Source organism: Crocuta crocuta, unplaced genomic scaffold, assembly GCF_008692635.1.
Source record: "Crocuta crocuta isolate KB4526 unplaced genomic scaffold, BGI_CrCroc_1.0 scaffold160, whole genome shotgun sequence".
Taxonomy (NCBI): Eukaryota; Metazoa; Chordata; class Mammalia; order Carnivora; family Hyaenidae; genus Crocuta; species Crocuta crocuta.
Window position 1 is genome coordinate 903,896 of NW_027527591.1, and position 27,795 is coordinate 931,690.

Genomic DNA, 27,795 nt, shown 5'->3' on the forward strand with positions numbered 1-27,795 from the left:
AGCCAAAATCAAGAGTTGGGGCCTTAACTGACTGAGCCATCCAGACACTCCAACTATATACTACTCTAAATATAGGACCTTAAATATCAGGATGGGGAGAGATGTACTGTGATGGAAACAGGTGTAAGAAGTGGGTAAAACTACTAACTTATGAAGTCAAAGTAAAATGTGCAAAAGACAAGAGAAATCACACAATAAACACTTACTGTAGTCATATAGCATGTGGCCCAACTGAAACAAGAAAAATGATGGATCAAAGGGCATGGCTAGCATACTTTGTGCCACTACTGCTCTCTACGTTCAGCTGTGTTGTCTATTTTGTGTTTGGCTATTGTTACTTGGTAAGCTAAACCATTAATGTGCTGAGAAAGTTATGTAAGAATCAAGGGGCTTTCTGTGCTGTACCAAAATCTCCCCTATTTACCAATTGCTTTTGAATTAATCCTTTAATTATATTTTCAAGAGCAAATTGTGTTGCTGTGCTTAAGCTTATTGCAAAGCAAGCTTGGAATCCCAAGGAAGTCAAGGTTACCTCAAAGTCCCAAGATATTAGTTTACCATCATTGACAATGACTCATGACTGTGAGTCAGTCACTCTGGGCTGCATATCTTTCATGGAAGAGGACAACTGAATTTTTGGCCTTATCTTATGCATATTCCAAGAAGAATTTGGGGAGAAATATCATGAAGTCATTTCAGAATTTTAAATAACCATGCATACTGGGAAGTCATATGTCAAGGAACTGGGAATGTGTCCCCTCTAAAGGAGGCAGACTATAATTTATAAATCCAGTCACCTATAGCTAGAGGCTACACCAAAAGCATTGATAATTCAAGGCTTAATAAAGAGGGGAAAGCAAAAGCTAAATGATAAATGCCCTATTGAAGGACAAGGATACTAAGGAAGTCAGAAAGAAGCATATCGTGAGAACTGAAACCTGGAAGGGTAGATTAAGAGAGCCAACAGTGTATTACTTTTGTGCTTCATTGTTAGTTGAGTGAGTACAGAAGCATTTTATTATATGGGAAATTAGTATGAAACTATGACCTTAACCCCACGTCTATTCCTAATAAAGTATTTCTCTGGCTTATTTATTAATTCGTCAGAATTATCCAATGTTTCTCTCTTGCGCCAGGCACAGTGTTAAGTACTGAAGCTATAGTGGTGTATATTAAAAGGTAGTTTCTGCCCTCATACATTTAGTGGGCAAAGCAGGCATTAAGAAAATTATCTCACTAATATAGTTACAAACTGGTAAGTGCTACCAAAGAAAAGGAATTATGTGATTAGGAACATGTAAGAAGGATACACGACCTAATGGGGGATTTGAATATTTCTGTTTACATTTAAATGATTATCACAAAGCAGTGGACCATGAGAATCTAAGTGAATGACATTTCTAGTGCTCACAGCAATGACAATAGCAATATATATTCTATATACGTATAGAAGTTGAGCCAACTTCATTGATACTTGATTTCTTTTGTTTTAACAAATGTGCAGACCATTACTATTTGACAAATGGATGCCATCTAGACACAATTCTAAAACTGACACATCGATACATTAAAATTCCTGCTGTTGAACTGTTTTTTATAACTTTAGATTTCTCCCTTTTGAGCAACTATTTTGCTATATCATATGCCCACTAGGGGGCAGTACTGCCCTTTCTTTGAAAGAAGTTACACTGAGCAAGCCTAGAAATTTCTTGTTAAATGTTGGGGGAGGAAGAAGGAACAGCTTTCTCTAGTTCAGCCATGAAAGAGAGAAAAAAAAAAAATAGAGACTTTTAAAATAAGTTGCTATTGCATATTATCTCAAAGGCCAGGTTTACAGAAAGATTTATTAAGTGTTTGCTCTTAATCAGTGTTAATTGAAAGGCACAAAAATACAAGTTAAGAATATCTGACCCATGAGTTACTCGACTGTGTCGCACTATAAATTTAATTTAAAATAGGTATTGTTTTTCATCTGTGTCACCAAAAATACTTGAAAATTTTACTCTTTACTCAGAAAGAACTACAGATACTGTATTTATTGCGCCGTCTACCATATAAAATGAATTTGTACAAGGGGCTTAATAACTGTTAATGTAATTTCTCATCTTATATCAAAGAATAGGAATGTTTAAAACTGTGAAATTCGGGGCGCCTGGGTGGCTTAGTCGGTTAAGCGTCCGACTTTCGCTTAGGTCATGATCTCGCGGTTCGTGGGTTCGAGCCCCGCATCGGGCTCTGTGCTGACTGCCAGTTCAGAGCCTGGAGCCTGTTTCAGTCTGTGACTCCCTCTCTCTCTGACCCTCCCCAGCTCACGCGCTCTCTCTCTCTCTCTCTCCTAGAAATAAATAAAACATTAAAAAAAAACTGTGAAATTCAACCAACTATCTTCATTAATTTTAAATTCCACTGTAAAAAATCTCGAGTGATTTTTATAAAGTATTAAGAAATAATAAAAAATTCTGTTTTGTGAACAATTGCTAAATATAAAACTTGGCTTTTCTTGCAGTGGCTTTAATTAGCCTTAATCTTCATCTGTCTAGGAAAAATACCATTTGGTAAATTTTATGAATATTTTTATTTTATTTCCCTGATGTGTTCTACTACATATATTTGTATTTTAGCTGATCAGATTAACATATGAACTATCAAAAATATTTCTTGTGGTAAAAGAGTGAAAAATGCACCCTTCCTATATTTCTGATTCAAATCTTTTTGCATTATTTGATATTAATTTAGCTATGTTACACTTCCTTTGCCTATATTGCTTTTATATCTTTCTAGTATTTGAGCATTTGCAAAGGAAAGATATGCATAATTATTTTATAGTAGATTTTAGAATTTTTGGGCGCAAAAATTTAGAATAGAATTTTTAGGTCATAGGATTTTCTGGTAAACAACACATCTGAAAACAAAAATGCAGTTTATTTAAACCAATAGCTTCTTCACTGTATGTTTTAGCAATGTCAGTAGCCACATTAACCAATGAAGCTAATACTCTCTTGGCTTCTTCCCTTTGATAAAATATAAGCTTTTCTTTTACCATGATGGTCTCTTGAAGAATTGACCTTGAAGAAAGAGGCAGTTACTGTAGGCTCAATGGTGTAGTATTCCATATGGGAACTTGTAGTAAAAATACTTGCATGGACCTTTATGTGTTAGTGTTGCTTAGAATAATCTACAAATATAACTGACTTATGTAAGTATTTAAATGATTGCAGACCAGGAATAGGTACCATATGCTGGTAATAGAATGGTTGTTGCTGCCTTTCCATTTACCACTTTGGCTCTGTTTTTCTTTCCACATGGGCCTTCCAATTATAGCCCAGAGAGATCAAAATATATAATTTAAAATTACCTTCAGTTGATCAATCAATAAATACAATCAATACAATTGTATTTATACAATACATTTATTTACAAATGTATTGTATAAATACAATAAATACAATCAATAAATTGTATTTAGCATGGACATACAATGAAATGTGTAACATTCCTGAATGGCAAGTTTTCTAGTTTCATAAATAAGCCCACAGTGCATATTGTATATTGTGAACCAGGACAATGTCTGCCTCTTGCTATTACACACTCATGCACACTTCTTAAAATACTTCCAATTTTCTGGGGCTCTAAAAGGCATCCAGTACTCTCTTTTCTTCTCTGCAGTTAAAACACAAAGCTGTTATGATTGGCTAAATGAATGTGCAGTAAGATGAAGTGTATAAAAGATAATTTGGTCCATCCCATTTAAAAAGCTCAGGAACAAAAGAAAGATGACTGATATTGGGTTTTTAATTACTTGTGTTGGAATTGCTGGCTCTCTAGAAAGGTGAGGTTTTCAAAAAATAAAGTAGAAGATAGCCTTTAGTCAGTTGGCATAAGAAAAATAAGGTGTCCTGAGGATGTGTGAATGGAAATAAAATTATGAAGCTACCTTAGAATACCTTTATAAGGTCAGACATGGCAGAAAAGAAAAAGGGTGACAAAATTTGTTATTTCCATGTGATGGCTACAAGAGCTTGGCAAGTTGCCGGCCCCTTCAGGAAAACGTGCTCTCTACAAATGCAAAAGTAATATTTCTGAAACTTTTTTTTTTAGCTTTTAAGATGACGACCATTTGCACTATTTCTGCAAATCTCTGATTTACATATATATTAATTTACTTACTAAACATTTACTAGATACTTCTTCACACCAGACACTAAAGTAGGTACTTTGTGATCATGAGCTAGAAGTACTGAGTAAAATAAAGCTAAAAAATGCTAGACTTACCTACTTTTAAGTTTGTCTGTCTAGCTGTCAGTCATTGACATTAACTCCTAGATAGAGGGTATCTACTCATTTTATATACATTTTACTCCCCTAACAACCAGTGCCTAAGTTATTTTGTGGTGTCATGTGGGTTTATTATTCACTTTGGGGACTTTAGAGTGGTACAGGGCACTTAATTCTGTACTCAAGCAGTATGGAGAGAATACTTCATGTATGTTATATCTAAGTCCAGAATAAACTTGGGTCCTGAGAAAATCCAAAGCAAAGAGTTTTTAATTGTAGTAGACTTGTTCACACACACACACACACACACACACACACACACACACACAAGGAGTACCAAATTATTGGTATTTCCTCTTGTGTCATCTTTTAAATTATACTAAAAGAAAAGTCACTTTTTAAAATCAGAGTTGGAGAGCCTGTAACTAGTAACACTTGGTGTAACATATGTAATTCTGTAATATTTCATTGATAGCTATTACTTAAATCAGATTGCCTTTATTCAATGTGTTTAACTCTTATTTCTGATACCTTATCTTGCGATGGTCATGGGTTAAACACCTACTTCCTGAGCTCTGCTCTTTCGCATTTGTTAGAGTTTTATGATTGTTCACATCTGGTATGGCTACTTGATTGATCTTAGGGCATTTCACTCTTTAAATCTTAATCTGTTATTTCCTTTCTTCAGTATTCTCTGTTCTTCTTGACCATAGTCTTAGGGTTATTTTATTTGTCTTTTAATGTTTAATAAGCATTCTTTGTAGGTTTCTTAAAATTTTTAATTACGGTTCAGAAGTTTTACTTTTTTTTAACTTTCAAATATGATTGAGTGCTTAAAGTAGTTAAAATAATATGCTTAAGTAAACTCTCGGAAATGCACAGAATTCTTATAAATACTTTTATACATTATATAAAATTCAATATAAGTGCACATGTTTAATATTACATGAAGAAATTCTAGACTTAATTACAAGATGGCTAAGTAAATGAATTTATGCTCAGGGACACAATTCATATACACTGTCCCTATGATCTCGATGCCTGTCATTACCAACATCTATACAGTAAAAGTTGTGATTTTCACATAATCACTTGGATGACTAGAGTAATTTTTTTACTGAATTTTCAGAATTTTATGTCAAAAACTTCTCCCTGGAGAAAATATTCTTAAGAATTGTTTACAGAGGAATAATGCCTTCATTTTTCTAGTCATCCAAACTTAAAACTGTGTCATCCTTTACTCTCTTCAATTATCTTCTCCTTCAGTCACTAAGTCCTACAAATTCTTCCTAGAAAATGACCTTAGCCCTCTTCAGTCCCTTTAAGTTCCCACTGAAGTGATCATTTAGTCATATACAAATTCCTAGACAATATGTTCTTCTCTCCTTGTTTGGACATTCAAAATACTACACAGTCTGACTCAGGTTACCTTTCTAGGTTCATCTCCCATTGGCCTCCAATTGAAGTGTCTACACCATTTCTTTGGTCCACTTGTCATCATCTTAACATGTCACCTATAGTTCTATAGCTGTGTCCTTTTCTGCCTGGAATCTCTGTCCCACTCCCTTTCTTTCCTAAGGCCTCTTCAAATAGTGACCCAATAACCTGACTTACAGACATCTCATAACTGGCCACCTTGTTATTATCTTTGTATGTAGAATAAGACCTATCTCTTCGACTGACTTACAGGAATCATATTTATCCCATCTCTCTATCTCCAATTTCTAGAAATGCCTTTGAGTTAGCAAATATTCTTACCGTTTAACACTTCCCTACAAAGCGCCTAAACAATGATGACATATTTACCATTATGTCATCATGTCTCATTGAAAATGTTATTAAATTTTCATGACTATTGTTGTTATTATGGCAATATTATTTTCCTCCATGGAACATTGCCATCACCTGGCCCTTTGAATGTAAAGACAATAATAACACAAATTTAATTAAAAAATGTTATGTACTCCCTAACCAAGTGGATTCCCTTTTCATCAATAAGACAAAAGCTCTATTGAATGTGTTACTGCACTGATAAAGTAATTGCAAAATTAGATTACGATGCAAATGAGTTGGCTAGATCGTATTTTTATTCTTGGTAGAAATATGAGAGACTGTGTATGTGGTTATGATGGACTTCTGGTTAAAATGAACTACTTCTGACTTTAAAAGTAGGCTCTAAAATGCAAGCTGGCCATTAGTAAGCTTAGTGTTAACTATAGTGTTTTTCTGTGTGAAGGAATACCAATTTGTTTTTAGTCATGGATGAAGTAAAAGAAAAGAAAGCCTAGAAATTTACATGTTTTACAAATCGTGGCAGCAGGGATTCTTATTGATGTTACAAAACATGTTTCATTTCGTATTAGATTTTTAATGAAGAGAGGCACACAAACAAGAAAGAAGTCAGTTAAATGGATATAAAGCCAAGAGTAAAGGCAAATACATTTCTCTAAATTATTTTTGGTTTAAGAAACCAATGTGTTTGTTTTATCAGTCATATTATTTTTGCTATTTTCCTTCAAGGGTAAAAATATATCAGTATGATGAAAACTAAAGACATAATTTCCACAGACTCTCTACAATGATCCCTTTGTTGAAGAAAAAGAAAAAAAAAAAAAAGGAGAGGGGGAGAGTTATTGTTAAACGAAAGTAATTTCTTTACAAAGTCATTTTCAGCAGTCTACCAGGTCAGAGCATCCAAACAGATGTTGGCTTCCCTTCTGTTTCAGATTAAGTTGGAGCTTTTGTGAACTATTTAAAAATGAGGAAAATTGTAGCTCTTTATTTTAAAGATTTGCCATAATTTAAATCACCAAATATATCAAGTATATGGCACAAGGCAATAACCGCAACTATTTTCTTAAGAATTCAAGGCATTTTTTTGAATTTGGCATTGTTTTTTATAGTTATAAAGAGTAGTATACTTCCTAAACACAATGAAAGGGTGGGACAAATAAAACTTTAAATAAAATGTGATTTGTCTAAAGCTATATGTGTAGATGAAAATATCTAATCGCTTCTACATATCAGCTTAGTACATTTGTTTCTGGAAATTACTTATAAGTTGTTTTAAATTGGATTAAATTGCATAATACACATATGAGAAAAATGTTTCATAAATTACATGGAGTAGGTGTAAATAATGTGCCAGGTTCCAGACTTTAAAATCATAATATCACATCTCTGAAGACATCTTACCAATTATCCTTTGTATTTTTGAATTATCAAAGTAAGCATAATATAAACATAAACTAGCATGAATTAAACTTTATGAAAAAATTAGAATACATTTTAAAGACCATTTTATCCATCAAGCTGATATAATGATGACAAAAATCTTTGAAGCTGTATACCATATGGGTATATTATCAGTTAGAATAAAATTATGTGAGAAAAACAGAAACACAAAAGAAGACATATAAAAAGATTTAATAGCAAGTGCCTAAATATCCTTGATTTATAAGACCGTAATGAGTCATATAATGAAGTACGTATTTGAGACTCAGCTCCTTGCGGGCAAGCTCTTGTCTTATGACCAGGCTCTTAAACTTCGGGCTGGATGTAACAAGTAACCGATAAATAGTATGTTTGTTAAATTCAGTTGAAAACCCATAGCAGCAACCATTGTAATAGTTGTGGAACCAAATGAAACAGAAATACATGACCCATTCCCATAGAGAAAAAGAGCTATGTAGAGAACTAGTTTCACTGTTTCTGGGGCTATCTTAACAAACATGGATGAACCTGATTAATCATATTAATTTCATTTGATGTCACTATGTATGTGTGTGTGTGTGTTTATATATATATATATATATATACACANTTAAATAATTAAATAGATGTCTTTTAAACTAGTATTGTATTAAATCCTCTAAATACACATGAAAAACATTTTCTCATCACAGTTTTAATATTTTTATTAAAGAATTATATATATGCATATCTGTGTAACAATATACACACATTCATGTACGCGTAAATATATGTATGTGGTAAGATGTGAAAACATGTTTGAACTAGTGTCATTCTTCCTATTTTTGGAGTTAACTTTTGAAACATAGATTGAAATCAGTTACATATATTATGTGTTTTCTGTAAATATTGCCACTATAATTTTTATCTGTTAAAATATAGACAGGGGTGCCTGTATAGCTCTGTCAGTTAAGCGTCCGACTCTCGGTTGCGGCTCAGGTCATGATCTCATGGTTTGTGGGTTGGAGCCCTGTGTGGGGCTCTGTGCTAACAGTATGGAGCCTGCTTAGCATTCTCTCTCTCTTTCACTTTATCTCTACCCCTCCACAGCTCACGCTGTCTCTGTCTCTCAAAATAAATTAATAGCTGTAAATAAATAAATGAGAAAGGAAAGAGTGGAAATTCAAGTAAAAAGAAATTTGCTTCATAGTTCCATGTCAAGAGTCATTTCAATCATGTGTTTTTTTATTTTGAGTTTTGGGAAGGGACTTTGAAGAGGTATCTTTTGAAACCATTTGATATTTAGCAAATATACAGTAAATGCAGTAGATTTTTAAATTTATCTTGACATTTAAAGGTTGGTCTTAAGTGTTCTATTTGATTCATTTCTTTGTTAGTTATCCAGGCAGGGACTAGGGAAATGTTTATTAAAGATACAGTTTTATTTATTTAAAAAATATGTTTATTTAATTTTGTGGGTTGGGGGGAAGCATAGAGAGAGGGAGAGATGGAATCCAAAGCAGGCTCTGCACTGTCAGCACAGCAGGGCTGGGTGCTGGGCTTGAACCCCCGGACATCTGACATCATGACCTGAGCCAAAATCAGGAGTCAGATGCTTAACTGACTGAGCCACCCAGGTGCCCCTACAGTTTTAAAATCATTGAATTAAGTTTTATTTGGTAGAGGTAGGAGTAAAATTCAATAAATTACCTTCATATATCATCTCACAAAAATCCATCATGACATGGAGCACAGTGGAAACTTGTATAAATAAAGAAATGCTCCTCTAAGTCCACATCTCCCACCACCTTCTATTCTAGGTGACTTTTTAGCCCTATACCTCTAAAGGTATTCTCAGCATCAACTCTATATTGACTTGTGGTTGCCAGGTGTGTTTGTCCGTGTTCTCCAGAGAAACAGGACCAATGGGATGAGAAAAAAGAGACTTCTAGGAATTGGCTCACACAATTATGGAGGCTAAGAACTTCCATAATCTGCCGTTTACAAGCTAGAAAAGTAGACAGTTAGAAAGAAAATTAGAAAATGAGAAAGTAATTCAGCCCAATTCTGAAAGCCACAGAATCAGGAACACTGATACCCAATGGCAGGAGGAGATGAATGTCTCAGCTCCAGCAGATAGAATGGATTCACCTTTCCTTCCCCTTTCCGTCCTCTTCTGGACCTGAGTAAATTGGACGCTGCCTACCTGTATCGGTGAAGGAAATCTTTACTCAATTTACTGACTCAAATGAGATGAGACACCCTCATAGACACACCCAGAAATACTATTTTACCAGCCATATCGGGTATCTGTTAGCCCACTCAAGTCAATACATAAAATTAGCCACCACACTAGGCACGTTAGTTTCTTATTTCTGTTGCAGAGCAGGAAGATCCAGCTAGGAATCTGCAGCGAGGTTGGAGAACCACAAAGATCAGTCCCACAGACATCAGACTACTGCACTTTCTGTGAGTTTGGAGTCACCAAGGAAGATTTGACACACAAAATTTGTAACAATGCTTTACTTACAGAAATAAAAGACATAGCATAATTAGCACCTACAGTGTGCATCAGTCTCCCATGGACATTGGGTCTCCCCTGATAGCCAGCATAGGGTAAGGGAGTGCAGATACCCCTTGGATGCTGCAAGCTAATATCACTTTCCCTTGAAACAGGAGAGGGCAGACATACTGGTGGGGCTGGTCAGGTGCCATAACACACACACACACACACACACACACACACACACGTCTCAGCAATACACAAGGAAGTTCACCATGTAGCTAGAATAAGTGAGTGATTTCTCCTAACAAGGAAGAACAATATGGGGCCAAACAACACACAGCTCCAACACCCCCCTTCTGTATAGGGGAATGTTCCAGGGCTGGATTGCTGATTGCACAATCCTGGAGAGGGGTAGCAGATCATCTGAAAACTGTTTCCCCAAGAGGTGTCCTAACAAATTACTGCAAACTTTGTGATTGAAAACAATACAAATTGATTATCTCACAGTTCTCTGGTTCAGAAGTCTGGTCACAGCATAGCTTAGCTGGGTTTTCTGGTGAAATCAAGGACTCAGTGGAAAAATGAGCTCTTCTCTGGAAGTGCTAAGGGATGTTCCATTACTGAGTTTATTTAAGTTATTGGAACAACTCAGTTACTTGTTGTTGTAGGACTGAAGTTCCCAGTTTTTGGACACATGTCCCTTTTATCACCAATCACACAACAATCTATGGAATCCTTTTCTTTAAATCTCTGACACCCTGTCTACTCTCACCTGAAGAAAGACCTCTGCTTTTCAGAGGTAAGGTGATTAGATTAGACCCACACAGATAATCCAGGATAAGATCCCTTTTTTAAGGTCATTTGGTTGGTAGCCTTACTTACATCATTTACATAATCTAAAAAAATTATTAGAATGATACCAGGGGTTGAAGTTCATGGAGACTATATTCTGCCTTCTACCAGGTCTAGTTGGTAGTCATTAGGCCTCATCTTCGCTGGCCTCTGCAGGATCTGACACTGAACTATTCCCTCTCTGAAGCTCTGCTTTCTTAGATTAAAAAGTAATTTTATGCTGTTTCTTCTGAGGGATCCAACTTTACTTTTTTTCTTTTTTTACAGTCCTTTACATTCCCCCATTCTTGACTTCATTCACCTTTTAAATATTGGGGGTTCCCATCCTCTTTCAGCATAGGTCTCTTTTTATCTTTCACTCGTTAGAAAGATTTTATGTATGTTCAAAATTTCAACACCACTTTTACTCATGATCCGCAAATGTGTCTCATCCAATTTAACAAGAATTTATCGAGGATCTGTTTTTTCCTCTTAGGCTGAATGTTTTGGAAGGGCAAGGATCAAAATAGTATGGTTCACTGGGAATTCCCAGCTTCTGTGTTGTGTATAGCATGGGATATATTTTTAAAATATTTGTTGATTTATAAATGAATAAATAAGCAAGAGAACAAATAAATAGATATAGATATACACATGAAAGGAAAATAGAATGCAATAAATGATACAGTTAAGGGTGCTAAGGGATCCTGCACAGAAAATCAACATTTAAGTCAATGCGGCATTTTAAGGAAGATTCCTGGAGGTTATGATGCCTGCACTGAGTTTTGGACACAAACATAAGACTAGAATTCTTTTTTGATTCTAACCATATATTCTAGACATCAACCTCAAATGAAAAATCTAACTCATTATATTTTGAAGCATTGTTCCTTTCCCTTGTGTTCTTTTAGAGAAAACTATTTCATGAGTCCAGTCCCATAGGCCAGACCTGGAGATTCAACGTATCCACTCCCTTAGCTTCACCCCTGCTCTAACCAAGGAGTAGGTTCTATAGATTCTTTTCAACCTCTTTGAATACTTCCCTTGAGTATGCATTCCCCTTAATTATCATAATAACCAGCTGATACCTAGATCACTATTGTCACTCTCCTCTCATTCATTCTCAACTCTTTCTCATGTGATCTTTCTAAAATGTAAATATTACCAGAACACACCTGCTTGTAAACCTTTAGGTTCACTCTCATCCTACATGATAAAATCTGAACTTCACACAAGGCCCTTCATAATCTGGTGCCAGCCTGACTCTCCATTGTCTTGCTGCCTAGTGTGCTCTACAGTCCGTGTCTGCCAAAATGCCTGCTTAGACTCAAATATACCCATGATTCACATATGGCTGTGATACATGCTTGTCCCTCTGCTTTAAATATTCAAACGAGTCCTCTAGAGCTATTGTTGTCTGGAGACTCATACTCATCCTTCAAATTTCTTAAGCTTTACCTTCTCTTGGGTACTCATCAGTCCCCTCAGTTTATTCTAGGTGGATACATCTCCCTTTTGTGTCCCCAGGGTACCTTGTACCTTTGTACCCACATTTTTGGAAATTTGTAAATTACTTATCTGTCTCCACCTGAGTAGGCAATGAGCTCCTGGAGAGCAGGAGCTATTTTATATTTATCATTGTATCCCCACATATTTCCCTAATATTGTTAAGTATGCTATTATGTCACTATTTGCACTATTCTAACCATTTTACAAATATGAGCTCAGTTCTGGAACTAAACTGGGTACCATTATTATCCCATTTTGCAGAGGAGGGAATAAATGCAAAAAAGTTAAATAAACTTACTCTAAGTTGATTGCCAGTTGGTAAGTGGCAGTGCCAGTCTGGCCCTAACATTGGCCCTAAGCGGTCTGGCTCTTCTGTTTCTGCTCTTAATCTCTGTACTCTGTAGCCTCTCCTGGGAAATTTGTAATTTGTAAGTTTACTCAACTAGAATGTGAGCACTTTGTAAACAGTGACGGGTTCTTTGTATCTTCTGTCTCTTTGTCCCCACCCACTACATATGCATACAAACTTACAGGGATCTAACTTGTTAAATAGACATAAGCATATTTACAAAAATTGGATTTGTTTTTCTTTCATTAGCCTCTCATACTTAAATTTTTAACAAATCCATCTAGCATTTATTTTACTTTTGAAATCTCCCTCAAAATATTCCTTAAGTTACCTGCACTTTCAACGTTTTGCTTTTTCATATTTTAGCTGACATTTTTCCTGCTACTTGCTTCATTTTTCCACCAGTTCATAAAGAACAACAATAACAGCAAAAACCTACAAAAACTTCCAAAACAAGTTTCCTATCCTTTTATCTGTTTTACCAATGATTCCAAAAACAGAAGCTCAAACCCTGCTATATATTTCTTGTTTACTGTGAAGAGAAGGAGGGCCAGCTTTAGTCACCTGCTTAAACCAACACAGTGTGTCAGTGGAGGTGTTTTTCCAAGAAGATTCAGGGTAGGAAAAGGGTCCCAATGTGTAAATATTCATTACATCACTTTGAGGAGGAAACTAGTGGAAAATATTTATAGCTTTTCTTTCCCATGGGGGTGTGTGTGAGAATCCTAGTATGAAGGGGACCTTCCTGTAGCCAGAGGCCATGACTCGGTGTTTGGACCGACTCTGCAACATTAGCTTCCAGTTAATGGGAACTGTCAGCTACAGTGCACCAGGCTGTCACTTTTATAGTGTACGTGTTAAAGCCAAAATGATGAAATGCAATTTCTCCTTGATATGCCACCATTTCCCCATCACTAAAACTATCAGAAATTATGGAGGGATTCAACATCCAAGGTAACAGTTTCAAAGGAAACAGAAAATGACTATGGTCTTGTTACTGCTGCCAGTGATTTTATTATCATACCTCCATATTCTGTTTAGAAGTATCATGGCAGTACACCATTGTTTAAATATTTGGTTGTACAACACAGGTAGATGGGTTTTTAGGTAAAAGAAGGAAGGTAGAAAAGGTAAAAGGCAAAGTAATAAAATGTTAACAAGTTGATGGTTAGCAAAGTAAACATCCATTGTTGAGATTGTTGAGATTTTGAAAGCACATCTTGGCTTTTGTCTGGAAAATCAGAAACATTTTAGTGACAATTCCAAGGTTTTTTTTTTCTCATAAATGTATTTTAAACAGATGCAGCACAAGTTTCTGTCAGTGTTGACCTTGTATAATATGGGAACACATGCAATGGTAGTGTGCATATTTTTTTTATGTGCTTCAGTTTGGAAATGTTTCCTTTATTATTTCATGTGTTTTTCATATTTTAACTAGGTAGGATAACCCATTAATAAATTACACACTGGGAATAATTAATATAGCTCATGCTCTGAATCACAAATTTGTTAGATTTTGGATTGCTACAAGATGATCTACTTAGTTGAGTTAGTTGAAGAACCATCAGATTTTTATATGCTGTTTAAATGAGAAGGACTGTAGATTTAAGTCGTTTCTATTATTTCCATTTTCTTCTTTAAGTCTACTTCAGACATTTGTTGAGAATGATATTGGGAAATGCTTTTGAAACTAAGCTGATTAAGTAGTGCATACTAATGTTTCTTATAGATGTTTTTCCTTTGTAATCTCTACATTTTCTATCGTATTTCTTTTGCTGAAGCAGGGCAGAAAAAATATAAATGTTAATTTATTCATTCTGAACCTATTTGGATTTTATAGATCATGGAAACTGATGCACAGGAAATCTTAAAGCTTCACAGCGTCTTATGAGAATAAGAAATGAAATATAATGGAGATTTCAGATTTTTTCCCAGCCAACTAATACGAAATTAAGGTAAATGTCAAATTAACAATGTGGTATGATAGAGTCAAACTAAGTCAAGAAAATAATAGGTTCTAAAAGCATATATTTAGATTTTATGACCATTTTTGGTTGGTTTTCTAATATTAAATTTAAGATAGCTAATCTCTCGATTCACTTTTATTCTTGGGGAGTCATCTAGTTCTTTGTTTTGTTCATTGCAGATAATATCTTAGTTGTTTTGTGGGATGGGATAGTGTATTAGGTGGGTTGGTTGGCTGGTTGGGGGCCATATTATGTAGACTGAGAAAACTTTGTTTTATGTGCAGGATATTAGGTGGGCTGCTGTATTGTTTGGTTGGTTTGAGGGCATTTGCTGTGTATTGGGATAGCTTTGGAGCAGAGAGATCACTTTTAGTAGAACAAGGGAGACCTTTGTTCCAGCTTTGTATAATTTCAGGCAAGACTTGAAATCTTCCTGACACTAGTGAGCTGAAGACACTGTAGCTCTAAATGATGATAAACACTTATGATTTGTAAAGTAAGGTATAAAAGCATAGAGTAAGATAACTGAGAAGATTTCAACAGTTTGAATAACTGTTCTGTTATTCACTGAAGTGAATGGCTGCTTGAAGACTTCAGAGACATTGTTTTCTTCAGGCACTCTGATTAGATGGCTGAGAGTTGTGAAATAGCCAAAATCAGGACAGGATTTATAATTCACATTCTGCAAAGTTTAAGGTCGAGCAACCATTTGTCTGGGTGTGTGCTTGCTGAATGTGCAATCTTCCTCCCAATACTACCGCTCCAGACTCATTACATACCAGTTTGGGGAGCCAAAAGGCTCATCAGCTATATCTAATATCTGGATGGCTACTGTGGAGAGAGCCAGCAGCACCTAGAACATAAGAACGTTCATATGGCTGTTTCCTGTTGTGATAGGCAACTGAGAAAAGCTGTTAAAGTGTTCAATTATGCAGTTATTTCAGTGTTGAGCATTTTCAATACAGAAAGAATGCCAACATTATGAATTTATCTTACCATGTTGTCAAACAGGGAATTAAGCAATGAACATATATACAAGTTCTGAAAGAAAGTGATTTTCATGGAGTTGATACCTAAAATTTTCTTTTAAATATCCTCCTTCATCCCTGATTATACATCAGGATAGAGATATTTGATTATCTAATTAGTGATTTAGTGAATCAGCTCTTGTGTCTCTCTTAAGACCAGCCTCTTTCTTTCTTTCTTCCTTTCTTTCTTTCTTTCTTTCTTTCTTTCTTTCTTTCTTTCTTTCTTTCTCTCTCTCTCTCTCTCTCTCTTTCTTTCTTTCTTTCTTTCTTTCTTTCTGCTAGCTTTCTTTCTTTCTGTCTGCCTTCATTCCTTCCTCCCTCCCTCCCTCCTTCCTTCCTTCCTCCTTCCTTCCTTTCTTCCTTCCTTCCTCCTTCCTTCCTTTCAAATATAATTTATTGCCAAATTAGTTTCCATACAACACCTGGTGATTATCCCAATAAGTTCCCTCTTCAATGCCCATCACCTGATTTCCCCTCTCCCCCAGCCCATCCTCAGTTTGTCTCTGTATTTAGAGTCTCTTATGGTTTACCTCCCTCTCTCTCTGTTTGTAACTATTTTTCCCCCTTCCTTCCCCCATGGTCTTCTGTTAAGTTTCTCAAGATCCACATATGAGTGAAAACATATGATATCTGTCTTTCTCTGCCTGACTTATTTCACTCAGTGTAATATCCTCCAGTTCTGTCCACGTTGCTGCAAATGGCAGGTTTCATTCTTTCTCATTGCCAAGTAGTATTCCATTGTATATATAAACCACACCTTCTTTATCTATTCATCAGTTGATGGACATTTAGGCTCTTTTCATAATTTGGCTATTGTTGAGGGTGCTGCTATGAACATTGGGGTACATGTGCTCCTATGCATCAGCACTCCTGTATTCCTTGGGTAGATTCCTAGCAGTGCTATTGCTGGGTCATAGAATAGTTCTATTTTTAATTTTTTGAGGAACTTCCACACAGCCTTCCAGAGTGGACCAGCCTCTTTCTTTTGGGATATGTCTGGCCATGAGTAAAGTTGTCCTTTATGAAAAAATAAGTGGACTGATCTTCATAATTATGGAACTTGTTGTATAAAAACCTTCAATATTTGTATTTGATAGAATCATAGTCTTGATTTTATGAAAACCTTACAGTAACCAACTGAGTTAATCAGGCATCACACAACATTTATGTGTCATAAATAGTCATTCACTGGAAATCATAGTGGTACGTGATTGTGCAGTGCTCCAGATGTTAGCCCTATTTTGTGTGTCCTATGGGGCAGTTTACTAAAACACCTAGCATAACAGATGCCCTGGATAATTGATTACTTGTAACACTGAATTATAAGTACTCCTGTCACAAAATGATGGTGGTATGTTTTCATTAAAATCCATGTGATACTTATTAAATTAAACAAGTAGAGATATTCTGTTAAAGTAGGTGATGTTTTAATAACCAAAGCAATTGTTTGGGCCTTTAACTGTAAAGTGTGAAAAAGTGTCAAGTTCCTTCAGACTGGGGTGTGGACTAGGGCAAACTATATTTTGATAGTATTTTCTACTTTCTTACACAGACACACAGACACACAGACACACTTGTTAATCAAGGCATAACTATATTGGCTATATATATGTAGTGCAAGTTATCTCTATATCAAGCAAATCACTTCTTTTTGCTAAATATTTATTATTGAGAGAGAGAGCAGGAGAGAGAGAGAGAGAGAGAGACAGAATCCAAAGCAGCCATCAGGCTCTGAGCTGTCAGCACAAAGTCTGATGTGGGACTGGAACCCATAAACCATGAGATCATGAACTGAGCCAAAGTTGGATGCTCAACTGACTGAGCCACTCAGGCGCCCCAGCAACTAACTTCTTAAAGGATGCATTTAGGACTGCATAAATAATCTCAGATCTGTTTGTGTGTGTGTGTGTGTGTGTGTGTGTGTGTGTGTGTGTAATACATATATATATCCTCTCAGGTATCTACTTTCATAAAAGAGCCACCCTCCCCATGATTGATGTTATATTTTAAGTGATTGATAATTTGGCAGTATAAAATAGTCCTGCCTAAATAACAACGTTTCAGCCACATACAGCCCAACACTCATATATATATACATTATACATATATATAACATATATAATGTATTAATTCATTCTTAGCTGAGAAAGTGCCCTACTATGTTGGAAATCTTTCTACACTAATAAAATAACAAACATACAGCACGCACACACAAGCACAGACTCTTGTTCCCAAAATAGGCAACCCATTGTTTTGTAAACAAAGTGACAATAGGTGCTATGAGGACAAGCTGACTTCACAACCCACTTGTTGCTACATGTGGCTCTGCCACTTGTTCTGACATCATCTCTTAAATCCTGAAAATAAATCTGATGTCAACACTGCATCCATTGTAGATCCTCTCCGGTAACTGCAGAGTGCAGAGAAACAAATCATGCATCAGGGTCTTGTGCTGCGCTATTTGGAAGAGAACAGAAAGAGAACAGCCAGACTCATAATTTCAAGCATAGCCTCTCTCCCCCAGCTCTTTCGCAAAAAGATGGCAGAATGTGTTCCTGTAGTTCTCATGTTTTGAAAATATTTATTGAGGCATTTTACATCCCAGTTTTTCTTCCAGGAATGCTGAATCACATTTGCTTTCATAGGGCCAAATCAGGCTGACAGCCTCCACAGACACCTGTTATCAAGACTGTCTTGAAAATATGTTCTATTTCTAAACAGTCAGGAAGCTTTTAAAAAAAATTTCTTTACCATCAAGACCTCTCCAATTGAATTGCCCTATTCAATATAGTGCATACTTAATAACAACCACTTTCTCTTTGAGAGAGACTATGAGGGAAGTGCCTGTTTATTTAGCAGATCACTTACTGCTTTGTTGCTTGGCATAGGGTCCTTTTGTACAAGAATGGCCCCAAAGCAGCACACCCATCCTGAATGATTTGTGCAGTGTTTTTGAAAAACTAGTAGCCATAGAGAAGATTTCTACTTTGAATTTCTTGCTTTTAGCCTGTTAGAATATGCTTTAAGTTTATATTGCTTCCTCAAAGTGAAGCTGCAAGAAATTTTAAGAAGATGCCATAAATTTTAGAAGATTTCTATGATGCTAATCTGATTAGGTAAAAACTAGCCACTATTGGTGGCTGTTTCCTCTACAGGTGACATGGACAAAGTAAACAGAATTCTTCAGTTGAAAACTTTGTGATACCAGGGACTACTTTACCATTGCACTTTCTCATTCTGCTCTATAGTGATGGCATTAGCAATGTAGAGTCAGCACTGAATAAATGCATATTTCTGTACTTATAAGAGACCTTCTGTAAGAAAAATGGAGTCTAGTCTTTAAGAAAAAAAATGTTGGCCAAGAGTGTAGTGTATGATAGAAAGCCCTTCAGTCTTTGATTTAGGTTCTACTAAATCTTATAGTCTGTTCCTACTGAATATAACTAAGATTGTCCCCTTGTTTGATGTCTAAACACAGAAGCTTAGACAATTAATTTCTGCTTTCTGCTTTCTGCTTTCTGGACTGAATCCCATGGTGCCAATGATTCTTATTGGAATTGGCTCAGGATTTTTTACCTTGTGCCTTGGTCCACTGGTTTAATTTCAGCTGTCCTAGACCATTCTCTACTTGGTCATTTTTTACACTTTATTCCAGGAACTCAACTCCACTGGTCTCTTCAGTTAGCATCTTGTATTATAGTCAAACATGCCTCTTGCTCAGGCTTGTTTGGATTTTGACAGTCTACTTTGGTCTTTCAAAAATCAATTATTTTTATTGAAAAATAATTGCCTAGATTAGAATCAAATAAAAACCTTAACTATATGACAACCTGGCATGCTATGGGAACATTTTTAATAATTATTCTAAAAGTTATTCTTTTCTAATGTTTGTTTCATCAGATTGCCATGGAGAGAAGTGGGAATCAACCTGTTCTTTTTTTTTTTTCTTAAATAGTTTATTGTCAAGTTGGTTTACATATAACACCCAATGCTCATCCCAACAAATGCCCTACACCATGCCCATCACCCCCCTTCCCCTCTCCCCCACCACCATCAGCCCTCAGTTTGTTCTCAGCATTCAAGAGTCTCTCATGGTTTGCCTCCCTCCCTCTCCCCAACTATTTTTCCCCTTCTTCTCCCCCATGGTCCTCCATTAAGTCCCTCCTAATCTACCTATATGTACAAACATATGGTATCTGTCCTTCTCTGCCTGACTTATTTCGCTCAGCATAACACCCTCTAGTTCCATCCACGTTGCTACACATGGCCAGATTTCATTCCTTCTCATTGCCATGTAGTATTCCAGTGTATAAATATACCATATCTTCTTGATCCATTCATCAGTTGATGGACACTTAGGTTCTTTCCATGTTTTGGCTATTGTTGAGGGTGCTGCTATGAACATTGGGGTACATGTGCCCCTATGTATCAGCACTCCTGTATCCCTTGGGTAAATTCCTAGCAGTGCTATTGCTGGGTCCTAGGGGAGTTCTGTTATTAATTTTTTGAGGAACCTCCATACTGTTTTCCAGAGGGGTTGCACCAACTTACATTTCCACCGACAGTGTAAGAGGGTGCCCATTTCTCCACATTCTCGCCAGCATCTAGTGTCTTCTGATTTGTTCATTTTTGCCACTCTGACCGGTGTGAGGTGGTATCTCAGTGTGGTTTTGTTCTGCATTTTCCTGATGATGAGGGACGCTGGGTATTGTTTCATGTGTCTGTTGGCCAGGGAATCGATCTGTTCTAAGTCTGCAAGAGGAGAAAGGAGGAGGAAGAGAAAGAAAAATAGTTGAGACTATCTAAGCCTCATCAATGTGGGAGTAAGCAGCTGAAATTCCAAAAACAAAACAAAACAAAAAACTTTGCTGGCCTACCTAAATGTGAAAACCTTCAACATGGGGCACTTTATCATTCTCCCACACCCCCTCCAAAAAAGTATCTTCAGGTAGCGGTAGATGTCAATGATAACATAAGTTTCTATTAATTCTAAATAGTTAGGATTCTCTATCAAATGGGGTAAAACAAAAGTGGAAAATGAATGTAGTACTCAGGTATGTCTCACTTAACAAAGCTATGTATGGAGAGCAGTTTTATAAAATTGTCCAAAAGCATTAGTCCAATTACCTCTAAATTTATGAATCTCTCTGCCTTGCTCTCTTGCTTTCACCAAGATGCATTTGGTAGATTTCCTCCTCTCCTCCCAAACTGTTGCTATTCCTTCCACCTCCCCTACTCTTCCCTGAAACAGACAGAATCCTCCTGCTTCTTAAGGCAGCATCTGCTTAGATGCTACTGATTTGCTTTGATCAAGTTCATCTCTACCCACTGTACTTCTCCTCATAGTTTTCCCACTTAAAAAAAAAATATATATATATATGTCATTAATCATACAGATGACACAGACAGGAAATAATTCAAGGCTAAGTATAATCAGAACCATCAGGAAAAATACAGAGTATTTCTTACTGTTCCTTTCAGTAAACTTTCTTTTGAATGTGAGCACTGCAACTTTGAACAGAGGAGATTATGTATTGAATAGTTTCTATATGCCAGGAACTATTCTAAACATTTGAATGTGCTATTTCATTTGAAACTCATTATGATCCTAGGAGGCAGAAACTATCATTATCCTCTATTTATAGATGGGGAAACCAAAGCCCAAGTTGTGAAAACAATTTACCCTGGGTCACACAGCGTGTAAGTGCCAGAGCCAGGATTTGAATGCAGGAAGCTGGTTATGGAAGTTGTTTTCCTCACTGCTTCATTATTTAGTGCCTACTCTGAGGCAAGGATTGGGTTAGAAGCTTTTTATTGATCAAATCTAAGCCTCACAAAGCCCTGGAAGTAGATATTTTGGGGCCTGAGGATTCCTGGGGTTTGCCAGTAAGTGAAAGTTCTGGTGCAGAAATCCAGTATGTGATCTTACTACCACATCACGAGCCTGATTCCAAGTGTCAGTAACATCCCACTGTTAGGGGTCCTATTTAACACATGGGGCTGTCAAAACACTTTTGTACGAAATGAGCATTGAGCATATGTTATCAGCTGTGTTTTACAGCTTTTGATTTTGTGGGATATTTTTCATAGAATTGGTGTCTAGTTCATTGTGGGGAAATTTTCTAGTATATCAAGGTTATATAGTTAATAGATTCAATATGTGTATACACAGTAGGCAGTTAATAGGTATCTTAAATTGACATTATTAAGGGGTGTTGGAGAGACTGCCAGTATTTAGTAGTCATCAGAGCCAAATCTTGTGACCTAAACTTGATCCAGAGTTGTGCTGGAAACAGAGGCATTTGATTTGCTTTTCCTAGTAAATTCCTTTGCTTAGGCTAAATGCATTTGAAGCTTTTAGTACTGTCTGCCTGAACCGCCTGTAACAGTTTAATCATGGAAACAATTATCTGGCCACTGGATGCCACTGTTGTTCAACCAGAAGTCACAAAATAGGACTTCCTACGGCAATATAATATTAGCCAGTTAAAGAGCATTATTGCTATTATCTACTGGATTTATGCCTTCAGACTGTGTTTCTTGATGAATACAATCCCTCTATAGGAGTTGCACGTGCTGAGGGCAGGTAAAGTTGAAAAAATATGTAAATAAATGGCTAGCAATGATTTTTTGGTATCTTTTATTTTAACTACTCTGCTATAAAAAAAATTTTTTTTCTCCCTGCTTAGTGTACTGTAGCTGACAGTCTCCATTAGTTATCAGCTAATGTTGCAGAGTAAGACCAAACAAGGTATCATGGCCTTAAGCTATTAGAGGGGCCTCTTCATCCTAACAGAGACCCTGGGGTGAAAATAGTTTGCATGAAGAGTCACTGGAATATTATTCAGACTCACTAAGCACTGCATTGCAGACTGAGGGAGTTACACAGCTTCTCCATTTATAGTAGGCACACATAATTAAAAAAATATATAACTGCATTGTGGACCCTTGAAAAGCAATGTAAAAATTGTGTGTGTTTGAAAAGATCAGACAAGGTTTGTGAGTAAAAAGCTGAAGTGATAAATAAACATGAGGTCAGTTTAGGAACAACCGTAATTGCTTCCTATGACAAGATTTGCATAGCAAACACTTCTGATTAATGTACAGTGAAGGCCACAGGAGTGGGAACCAACTTCACTATCTTTCCAGGATCTGTGCCTTCCAATCTTGAAGGTGCAGTTTTAGTCAGCACAATTAGTCATTGTTTACTAAAAGGCAGATAAAGCCACAGTTCCTATTTAAATATTTGAAATAATTTTATTTATCTTGCCAGCTATGTTGATTTTATTTATGTGGGCTAAAAAAAGTAAAAGTGCCAATTTTATATTATTGGTAAATTTCCATTCACTTCAAATATATTTAGAAAATAGGCAGGGAGTTTCATCAGGATGACCTTTTCCAAGTCACAGTTTTGAATATATAATACAATTGCATATATGCATAAAGTATTTCAATTACCTCACACATGTATTTTTTATTATTATTTGAAAGTATAATGTTTTTATGGTCTGTCTCTTGATTGCTTTTATAGTTAACACTGCCCTAATTGCTATTTATTTGCCAGCCTCACTTAGGGTAGTGAAATGCAGTGCTCAATACAGTAAAACCTCATTGTTATTTTCTGCCTTCCTTTCTCATTTAAAAATAAAGTATAATCTTTTTTTTTCAAAAACATAATACCTTGAGGGGAGAAATATGGGAGAGGATAAAGGGAGGAGGTTCTACTTCTAGAAATATTTTGAATTTTTAAGTGTCAGGATCATACTAAACTGGAAAAAGGCAATAGAACACCAGTTATTTCAGATAAAAGAAAGCAGAAAGTAATGTTTTTCATACTCTAGCAAACATTGTGGTGCAACTACGGATATATGCATGTACATATACATAAACATACATGTCAGTGGCTAACAGAAATCCATTTTACAGCAAGTAGTGGAAGGTGAAGTTATGCTTAACTGTAATTGCATCAAGATAAAATGAAAATTAGTTTTGTATTTAGTGGTAAATATTATCACTGATTTATGCTCTTTAAGTAATATTCTGTTAGAGTTATGATTCAAAGAATACAATGACAGTATTCGGAACACTATTCTGAAAAGAAATACTAGAGAGACAGAAAACATCTACAATGATCATTATTTTTCATTGTGATCCGCAAGCTCCTTGCCAGTGTGTTGGGGAGTTCCTGAATGGAGTGATAAGTAGATGCAGTACAAGTAGTGATTCCATTTGTCTAAAAGTGTTCATTTAACAAAGTCACATTAAGCTGTATGAAGCAGACCTTTCTTACCCTCTCACTCTATCTAATAGACAACAATAAATTATCACCATTGTTTTATTTTCTTCCAGTATTTGATTAGACAAAGAACATTTTTCTTTCTCTATCAGTGTTTACCTGAAATGACTACACAGAAAGAATGTGGAGTCAGTATGAATGTATTAGCTAAGATAAATATTAATACCTTACCTCATAATACCTGGTAATATAATTTCCTTGAAAATATACATAAAATACACAAGTTGTCAAGGGAAATACTTTATACAGGGCAAGCAAATATTACAAAGTAGGAGCTAGTAGAATGTTTCCTCATTCAGCAATTTACACTGAGTAATTTCAATTGCTTATAAATTAATTTTACTTTAAAATTCAGTTATTGTCATAATGAAAAAACAGAAATGAACAGTATGTAACATGGCATCATAGACTATTCATGATGATTTCAAATAGATTGTATATTTGGGAAAGTCTGTGTTTTATAAAAATTGTGTAAGTGTTCCCCACTATACTTTGGTAAAAGTTTCACTGAACAAAAAATATTACTCTAAATTTATATAGCTTTAGATTTTTTTCCTTATTAAAATTAGTTTTTTTAAATGTAGATGTTTTTACCTCAGATTCAAAATATTGTCCAGCCTGACTTCTCTCCCTATCTTAATAAAATTAAATTGGATACTGCTATTTTTTGCACCAAGTTCAATATTATCAGCTGTTGGGATATTTGTATCTTTCTTAAGCCATATTGCTTTTATTTGGTAGTACATTCCTAATATGTTTGTTGTATCAGCAATTTAAATACTCAAAGGTAGATATGATTCAAACTATATTCAAGGTTGGATTTCTTAAATGATAATGTAAGATCTCATAAGCAAAGATATAGCAACAGTATTTGTTTTTCTAGAGTCCTTACAGATCTTTATGGAAAGTCAAAAGGAAAACATATATAGATTAATCAGTATTAATAAGCATCCTTATTTAGAATATACATAAAAATCACCATATATCCTTTTATTAATGCTTTTTTCCTGGTTATCAAAAATGATGAAAAGTTTAACCTTTGCCATTTCTTCTTCTTCTTTTTTTTAATGGTTATTTATTTTTGAGAGAGACAGAGACAGAGTGCAAGTGGGGGAGGGGCAGAGAGAAGAAGCAGATACAGAATCAGAAACAGGCTCCAGGCTCCAAGCTGTTAGCACCAAGCCCAATGCGGATCTCGAACCCACAAACCGTGAGATCACGACCTGGGCTGAAGTCAGAGGCTTAACTAACTGAGCCACCAAGATGCCCCTACTATTTCTTTATAATTCTTTTGCTACTACTTTGTGAGAGTCAATAATTCAGACAGCTTCTCTGTTGGTGAATTGTAGTATTACATGTTTTGGAACATGAGATATTCTCTGAGATACATAACATGGGAAATTAGAAAATTGTGATTCATTAGGGACCAAGACCAAGAAGAGAACCTGGCAGATGTCTTAGGCCTTATGGCAGATTTTTCAGTGGTGAGAAGACGCGTGGTAATGATAGGCACCAAGAGAATTGGAAAACTATTCTAAAGGAAAGGGAACTGAGTTATCCTGAGTTGTGTCTGACGTAATTGATCAGGCAATGAGGTGCCAGGCTACTAAAATATTGGAAGAAGACTCAACAAGTTTCTGAACTATTAGAATATTTTTGCTAAAGCTTTGAAGATTCATTCATCCCTATAGAAACCTGAGGGGGGAAAATACATGGTTTCTAACTGATTACATTAGTTGACTATTTGGCAGGGATTCAAGAAAAACTCTAAGAACTCTTGGTGACCTTAATCAGAAGAACGGCCATTTTCATGTGCATGGCAAATGTAACTTCAGATTCTTTTGAGGAATCTATGTATTAACCATAACATGATCAAGTTCACTGACAAGAGTACAGAAAAAAAGGAAGTACAACATAAGAGACTACCTGAAAAAGAAACTAACAAAGTTTATCTTGGTCCAGATTTCAGGCCAGTTACAACCATAGCCTCAATAAGTAACTTCACTGGTTAACTTATTTATAAATATATAAACATGCAAAAACAGAAATGTCCCTTTTCTTCTTAGTTTTAAATTGACAACTGTTACTAGAGGTTTAGTTTATAAGCTTACAAATCAGTAGAAAAAGCTATCTGGGACACAAGAACTTAGTTTAAGAAAATATATAACACAGATACACAGAAGGAAAAGGTTTTACTAGGAAAATCATTTTTGCATAACTTTGTTGGAAAAGACTACTCTGTCTGCAGAGTAAATTGGTTTGCAATTTCAAACACAAACCAAAAAATGTCTCAAAGAACTTGGACACTGATGAATGAAAATAAAAGCAACACAGATTTAATTTATTTATGTTCAGTTCTTCCTCCTTAGCACTTAAAAAATTAAGGCTTAATCACGCACATAGACAGAAAATAACACTTATTAACCAAAATAATCTTAGGGAGGTCCTCTTTGGATATTAAAATAACAAAGGTTACAAAAACATTTCTTTTGTTAAGGTATAGTCATACATTTAAAATATGTTTGAACTTTCAAAGATATATTTTCAGCTTTGACACATTGAACATCACCAAAAATATAAGGGACTTTCAGAACTCTGAAGTTAAGAACAAAAGATGTTATTTTAAGTGCTAGTTAATAAAAACCAAACAAACACAAACTACCAACACTGTATCTGTCATCTGCTTGATCATCATAATACTGAATCTGATTGGTATTTATCAAAATTTCTTTTTGGCTAATGGAGCAGTAAAGATCCAACGTCTTGAGCATTTCACATTAACACAGTAGTGAGCTTATTTGAATATTTTCCCAAGGCATTTTAAGATGTGGCTGTGTTCATGCTCCAGGTGAAGTGTGTGTGTGGGGGGTGGGGGAGGGAACATGGGGGGAAAAGGAGGAAGGAATGTTAGAAACAAGTGAAGTCTGTAAAAATTATGACTTGCACTTAGTAGGTGATCAGTAAATCATAAATTCATGAAGTATTATATTTGGGACCTAATAATCCCTTCCTTTAAAGATGAGGCAAAGGTCTCAGTTCTATGAAGTGAGTAGATTGTGATCACAAGAAAACTTAGAAAGATGAGGAGGAATATGATGATGGATGGCAGGGGGGCAGGAATTAGAATCCTGTATCTATTTTTGACTGTTCAGGAGAATAAAATTGACTTATGATGAGGTCTTGTTTTCTTTTCTTGGTTGATATTTGTCCCAAATTTGTATTTATGGCCAATAGCAAAATGTCTAAATAAAGCAGCATGCTTAATTTATACTTTTAGGGAAGTCTTAGAAACAAGCTGAAGAGTGGAGGGAGTTATAAAACTTGGGGACAACCTTATATATTGAATTTAACGTTGAACTCTGAGATCAATGTATTCCCACCAGCAGCATTCTGTCATTTAAGACATAGAGTCTCTCCTTGAATTCTATTATTAGTGGAAAACATGAACTAGAAAAAGGGGAATGAGGAGGTAGCAAAGACCAATGGAATCTCTATGTTGGGATTATGACTTCAGTCAAGGAAAATCATAAGAAACTGTGAAGGGAAACTTAAGAATATGGGCCATAGCAAGATACCTTCCTCAAGAGGCATGATGGCGTATATGATCTCACTAAAGTTGGAATCCTTTTACTGTTTCATTGTTTTCTTGTTTCAGGTAACAAAAATGAAATTGAACTAACTTAAGAAAAAGGTGTATTCAGATAACAAAGCCCAGGAAAATTTTGTATATTCTTCAGACCTTTCTGAGCTTGTGTGCTCCTTTCAAATGACAGCTTCATTCTTTCTCACTGCAGCCTGGTCATTCCTATTTAGAAGGAAATATAGGCCAGGTCTGGACTTTT